This window comes from Rhagoletis pomonella, unplaced genomic scaffold, assembly GCF_013731165.1.
Source record: "Rhagoletis pomonella isolate Grant_MI unplaced genomic scaffold, Rhpom_1.0 Rhpom_scaffold_00007, whole genome shotgun sequence".
Lineage (NCBI taxonomy): Eukaryota > Metazoa > Arthropoda > Insecta > Diptera > Tephritidae > Rhagoletis > Rhagoletis pomonella.
The window spans coordinates 58252052-58258836 of NW_023458561.1; the positions used below are offsets into that span (position 1 = coordinate 58252052).

The 6785-nt window shown below is 36.5% G+C and overlaps 1 protein-coding gene across 1 annotated transcript in view; it reads right to left on the reverse strand.

Moving 5' to 3' along the window:
- LOC118743166 overlaps window positions 1-6785 on the reverse strand; it is a 39703-nt gene that overhangs the window by 7207 nt on the left and 25711 nt on the right. The gene's annotated exons all lie outside the window — the stretch shown is intronic.

The window sequence follows — 6785 nt, forward strand, 5'->3', positions numbered from 1 at the left end:
TTTTTTAATAAATTTAGAAAGTCTTTGTTGTTGTCACTTGACCAAGGTGAGTTATTGGAACCTTTGTAATCGCCCCTTAGAGCTTTTACAAATTTCCAAGCATTCTTTGTAGTGGGGGCCTCATTTAGTTCACTTATTTTATTTTCAAAATTTTTCTTTTTTGCTTCTTTTACTTGGTTTTTCCACTTTTTCTTGATTTCAGTTAAATCCAGAAAGTTTTGCGGTGAGGGTGATAATTTGCATTTTTTGTATGCTGCTTTGAGAAAGCGGAAGGCTTTGTCAAGCTCGTCAGTCCACCAGGCTTTTGGACTTCTATTTGGGCTGAGAGTGTATGTGGCTGCTTCAATTTCAGTTTGAAGTTGCGAGTGTATGTCGTAGAAATTTGGTTCAAGAATGGTTTTCTGTAAACTATCAAGTAGTTTTTTTTTAGCCAGGAACCTATGTCCTTCGTGGGTGACCATAGTGGTTTCTATAGAGATAGGGAAATGATGACTTCCACCCAACCGAGTGGGGTCAGTCTTCCACTCAAAAGGGATCGAGCTATTTGTGAATGACAGGTCAAGCACTGACCCATTGGGAGACAAGGTATCATTTTTAAAAGTAATTGAGCCATCATTCAAGTGCCAAAAATTGTATTCAGATGTTATTCTGTGCAGATTGTTGCCTCTACAGGATTGAGTTTGGTCACCCCACACTCTCGCCCTGGCATTAAAGTCGCCGAGTAGTAGGACATTTTCTTGGTGTTCTAAAAATGAAAGGAGCCTGGTTATTTCGTTTTTGAAGTCATTAGTGAGTACGCTTGGGGGGAAGTAAACCGCACAAATTACAAGATTTGGCTTTAGATTTTTAGTTTTAATAATTAAGACATCAGCATCAGTTATGTAGTTAATTTTGTGAAATTTAATTTGTTTTTTCAGAGCTATGGCGACGCCGCCATAGCCATCAACTCTATTTTTCTCTATTATATTATAATTTATAATATTCCTATGTTGTGGTTCGTTACAAGTGAAAATTTCGCTTAGACATACAAGATCGTAATCGTAATGGTTTAAATAGTACTCTATGGTGTTTATATTGGATTTTAAGGACTGGCAGTTGTATTGCAATATCTTCATTACTTTATGCATGGGCCAGGGGATTAGTTCCCCTGTTTATCGCATGTAAATCTTCCTGGATCATAACCTCATCAAATTTTTGCTTAACGTTTTGTACCTCCCCTAGAACATCGCCAAAGTGCTCACCAGCACAGGCCTTCTGAATGATTTTGAATAATTCAGTGATAAGCTTTTCCATTTCAGTAACTTTCCCTTTAAGGTATTCTGGTTTATTAAGAACAGACTCTCTGGGTGCTCTAACCCTGTTTTCCCTACTGGCTGCTTGTTCTGCTGGTGCCTTGATAGTTTGCATTGTTTTTCGTACAATTGTACTGTATTTTGCTCGTGTAAGTTTTTTGTTAACATTCGAATCCCTATTTTTAAGATTCTCTTCCTTTTCAGAAATCTTCGGGAAATCTAAGTCCTCAGTAGCGAGTAAGTCAAACCGGTTTTGGCTCTCGGAGAAATAGGTTTTTATTGTTTCACGCCTGGACAGTTTTTTAACTGTTCTTATGTGGTTGATTGAACGTTCTCTTTCCCATGCCGAGCAGGTGAGCTTGTCAGTAGAAACATGCTCTAAGCTGCCGCATAGAATGCATTTTTTATCACATGAGTTAATATCACAGGTAACAAGGCCACATTTGATGCAACGTTTTTTTTGACTTGCAGGAAAACTGAGTATGTCCTAGCCTACCGCAGTTTAAGCACTGCCTTAGGGGTGGGACGTAGAAATCCACGTAAAGTTTGGTATAATTGAGTATAATGAACTCAGGTATTTCTTTTCCGGAGAATCCAATTTTGACAGTGGTTGTGGGAGTAAAGGATTCGTTATCCTGGTTTCTACGCGTGAAGCGCCTGACTGTGGTAATAGGTACGCTAGAGATGGCATCGGCCTTGATCTCCGCTTCCTCACACCATGTCGGAATGCCCCTCACTACACCGTATGTTTCTACTGCCGTTTTAGGTACAAAAGCTCTGAGACCAATAGATTTTATTTTATCATTGAGGACGAAATTGTTGGCTGCAGCCGCGTTTTTAAAGGTAACCTTATATAGACTTTTGCCAATAGCAAAAATCAGGTCAATATCTTTAATTCTAAAATTTTTAATTTTGTTAAAAAGTGTAAGACCGTTTGTGATTCTATCGGTTATCATGTCGTTACATTGGGATGAGTCAACTAAGACAATGTAAACGCCGGAAAAATTGTGGGGATACAAAGTAATGTCTGAATTTGAGTTTGAGTGAGCATCTTTTGCAGTCACTGTACTTGCTTGCTGTCCGTTATCCGTAGCCAAAAGCGGGCTATCGGTACTCGTCGTTGTCCCGTTACCTTCTTGTATATCTATACTCATTTCATTTTCACTTGGTTCCTCCACGTTTTTTCCCTTACCGGTTACACCCATGTCAAGACTAGTTCTTGCCATGTCATGAGCCTTTAGCATTTTTGCTATTCTAATTTCTTTTTCTTTTTTTAGGCGCTTGCCTCTAACTAAATTGTTGCTCGCGAAAGCTTCGAAGTCATCTGCCGATGACGTCCTCGATAGTGAGGACGCCATAGCGGCTTTGTGTTTTTTTCCTGCCGTAGAGGGCAGGCTTGATTTTTATTAAGTCAAAAAAGTTAAAACAAAAGCACAAGAGATTTCGCAACCCCACACTAAAGTCACAATCACTCACCTGAACCTTGGGTGCTCCCACACAATTCCGGTGAATTAAAAATTTTTCACAGATTTGTCCACAATAGTACGCTGTGACGCCAAAAGCGAAGCACCGTCTGTACTTAAAAGCGTCAGCCTTGAAAAAGGCTATAGTTTTTAGGTTTTTTCTTATCCACTTAAATCAAAATGGTGATTTTACAAAGCACATACACATGTGCCGTTGCGCCAAAAAGCAAAGTATTTAATATTATGCGCCGAAACACGTCCACCAACACTCGTTGCTAACGAAGGAATGTAAATATGTATTTGATAAAATACTTGGGACGAAGACGATAAGGAAAATGTGCTTAAAAACTCTAAACTAACGGTGCAGTCGGACGTGGCAACACAAGTACTTTTTGAATGCGCTTTTCTATCAAATTGAGAAAGTGAAAGTCCACTTTCCCGTGTGAATAACCAAAGAGTAATTTTCGTCGTTATTTGGAAATGAAAATACAAGGTGTGAATAGAGGTCCATTCAATATGAAATCCATACTTCCAAGTTTTTTTTGTTTTAATGCATTAATAGCCCATCAAATTTTCAAGAGAGTGATTTCGATAGCGTAACAACCCGAAAGAGCTGCAAATTCTTGTTAGTAAAAATTTTAGCAGGAATTTGCAGATGTTAATAAAAAATAAGGTTATGTTTCAAATTCAAATGTAAACAAAGTGTTGAAGAGGAAAATTTGATGAAACCGAATTAGTGAAATGAAAATAGGGATGAGCAATTTAAAACTATGTACTTAATATTTATTTTTTGATATTTATGACCAGGGAACGGATTTTTAGGACCTAAAAACCTATAAAAAGGGCAAAATAAAACAACGAAATAGGCTGGATAAGGCAAAATGAAATAGCGAAATAGGCAGGAAAAGGCACTAGAAATAGCAAAACGGGCAAAGGAAGGCACTAAAAAAAGACAAATCTGAAAAATAACACTCGGTTTCAGGAAAAATGTTCAACGGACGCCACTACATATCCAATTCCTATATGGAGTTGCTCGCTGATTCTGAAAATCGAGTTAATTTTTTATTCTAAGGATAAGCTTTCGAGAAATGTATTTTCAGGTGTACATGGCGTATGAGTAACATTCTTTCCTGCTCATTTTTCATGCAAAAAAGCTTTGCGCATTTTTATATGACCACTTTTTACTTCTTTATTTATTCACCGATTTTCTTCATTATCAACTTGATTTTTTTGTGTAACAGAACAGGCTTTAGCACAGCCTTAAATGTACTAAACGTGCGCTCGACGTGAGTTGATACAAGTAGCGCCCAATTTAAATATGGAACGTTTGAAACTTTTATAGTATCAGGAATTAGGGCTTTTTTCGCACAATAATCACTTTTTTTTAAGGTACAATAGGCGAACAAAGGCAACATAAAAGGTAATAAAAAATATGGAAACAGGGAAAGCTAAATCGTGGACAATCTTAATCGAATATACTCTATCTCTTTAGCAGAAAAATAGGCAATTTCCATAAAATCCGTGCCCTGTTTATGACAATAGAGGAAATATTCCCAATCAAAAAGAAAATTGGGCGCCAAAACTTATCATCGGAAAATGTCAAAATAGCGTAAGTTGCAAGTTTTTTTTTTACTAGTTTTGCTTTCAATAACCTTTTCTGATAATTTTCTCGTCTCAATTTTACTATCTATTTTTCTTGTACGCTCTCGCTGCAAGTAGTTACTGGAAAAGTTATTGAATGGACCTTATAGCAGCAAGAGCGCAAATCGCTTTCAAAAAATAATTTCAACTTGCTTTCAATATATGTCGAAAAGGCTGTCAAATTGAGAAATTTCAGAAAGCAGTTGCACGATCAGTCACACCTGCATGTAAAGTGCCTGTCGAAAGAGGTTTTTTATTTCCGAAAGGCGAATTACAGATTGCTAGTGCAGCACGAGCTTTGAGTTGCAGTCACACCTTGCAACTTTAATTTCTGAAACTGATTTCCGAAAATCAACAGAAAGGTCTTTCTGGCTGTTCACACATGGAAATACAATTTCTCTTTCTCAATTTCACAGCGAGTTGCTTGGAAAAAGTGGAAATATTGCCAAGTCTGACACGCCCTTAACTTGGATTTTTACACACAGTACTGTGTAACCAAATGCAGTGCTTTTGTGAAATAGTTTTGTGAAATTTAAATAAAATATCAATTATTGCTTTCCGGAAATTAAAAACTATTTTTGAATGTATTTTTGCATGCAAAGTTTGACCGTTCCTGCAACAACTTTGACTCGCAAATTACCACGTTTGAATACACTTTTATTTGGTGATCCTTTTGGAATTAATTTTAAACGAATAACACAATGAATCCCAAAGTATTTAATTTAATGTTGATTTGATAGTTGAATTTGGAATTGAATTGCGATTTTACTTACTTTATGAGCAAACGTAGAACTGTGAAAGAAGGTTGCTAAACGATCGTTTATTGACGCAACTGTTACCGAACTACTATTTTTATGCAATCCCTTTGTTAAGAAGTATTAAAAAATGCAAGTTCCAAGTTCTCGTAAATTTTGTTTATAGGTATGTGGGTTTATTCACTAACAAAGAAGATATCAACTCACAAAATCTACGCAAAATGTTTTGTCTCCCAAAAATGTATTTTTTTCATAAACCGCAAATGCATTTCTGAACTCTCGCAAAAAACTAGGTTTATTCTTTTAGTAGTTGTAATTTTTTACATTGGAACATAGAGCGATTAAACCTTGGAACGCAAGATGGCTAAGTCTTTTTGGCCACGGGTAGATGGATACCGTCTCTTAAAGCTTACAAGTTTACATATTTCGTCACTGGTTCGCGTCTTAACTGGCCATTGTACTATTGGAGTCCTTGCGGTAAGGCTCAACGTAACAGCTGCGTAAAATACAATGAGGTGGGATCATCTCATTAAAGGCATCGTTCGATATTTTTCCCTTTTTTCCATTCCTATTGGCATGCTATCTCATCCCAATCACAAATGGCATCAGTAGCAAACAGTTTTAATTTTCTAGTCCAAGTGCTGCCATATAACCTAACCTATTATTTAGATTGAACGAAGAACTCTTGCTACCAGAAATTCCAGAAATGATACTAAACACTAGTATCCTAAGATCATAGGATTTGAAGTCCACAAAATCCCACCAAATTATATACTGGTATGAACATGAAGTGTATATCGTTACCTTAATATAGAAAAGCCCTAACTCATATAGTCGCTGAAATGCAAAAAAGCCGTAACTGACTAAAATTTTTTATTACTTAAAATGACGTGGGGACTTATACATATATCGATGAAATGCATCATAATCAATCAAAAGGGAATTTTAAATATTTACTTAGTTGCGGCTTTTTGTATTGTCAGCGACTGTATGAGTTAGGGCCTTTCTATATTAAGGTAACGATATAAACATTTAAAACCTAACCTCTCTTAAAAACAATTATTTTCTATATGTATGTATTGAGGCTGTGTTTTCTCAAAATTCTTCATTTCCACATTTTGTGTTCTGTTAGACAAATTCTACGACTTTATTAAGGAAAAAATCTAGTCAAATAAAATCAAATTGCATTCTTCACGAAAGATATCAATCGTAACTTTACTTTTCTTATTTCGGTTATAGTTAAAATATGATGTGGCAGTCGGTCCAATGACTAACTCACTTAGACCTTGCAGGTCCATTGTGATACTAGTTACAATATAGTATGGGTCTAGAGGCCTACTCTTACCCTTTATAAATAAGAATATAATTCACTAATCAATTCCGTTTGCCTTCTGCTTTTCCAGGAGCATCATCTGCAGCGGGCAATATGTACTGGCCTCATTATACCCACACCAGAGGTTTTTACCACCGATCAGCAAGCCTACGATCGTATGTATCCTCCAAATTACAAAATGCCGCGGCAATTAATTCACATGCAGCGTAAGTGCCAGTTTTGTTTTTCGTTTAATAACATTGTCAATAATTTGCCAATTGTCAATTTTATAGCGCTGGGTCTCGAGCAAGATGTACCAGAT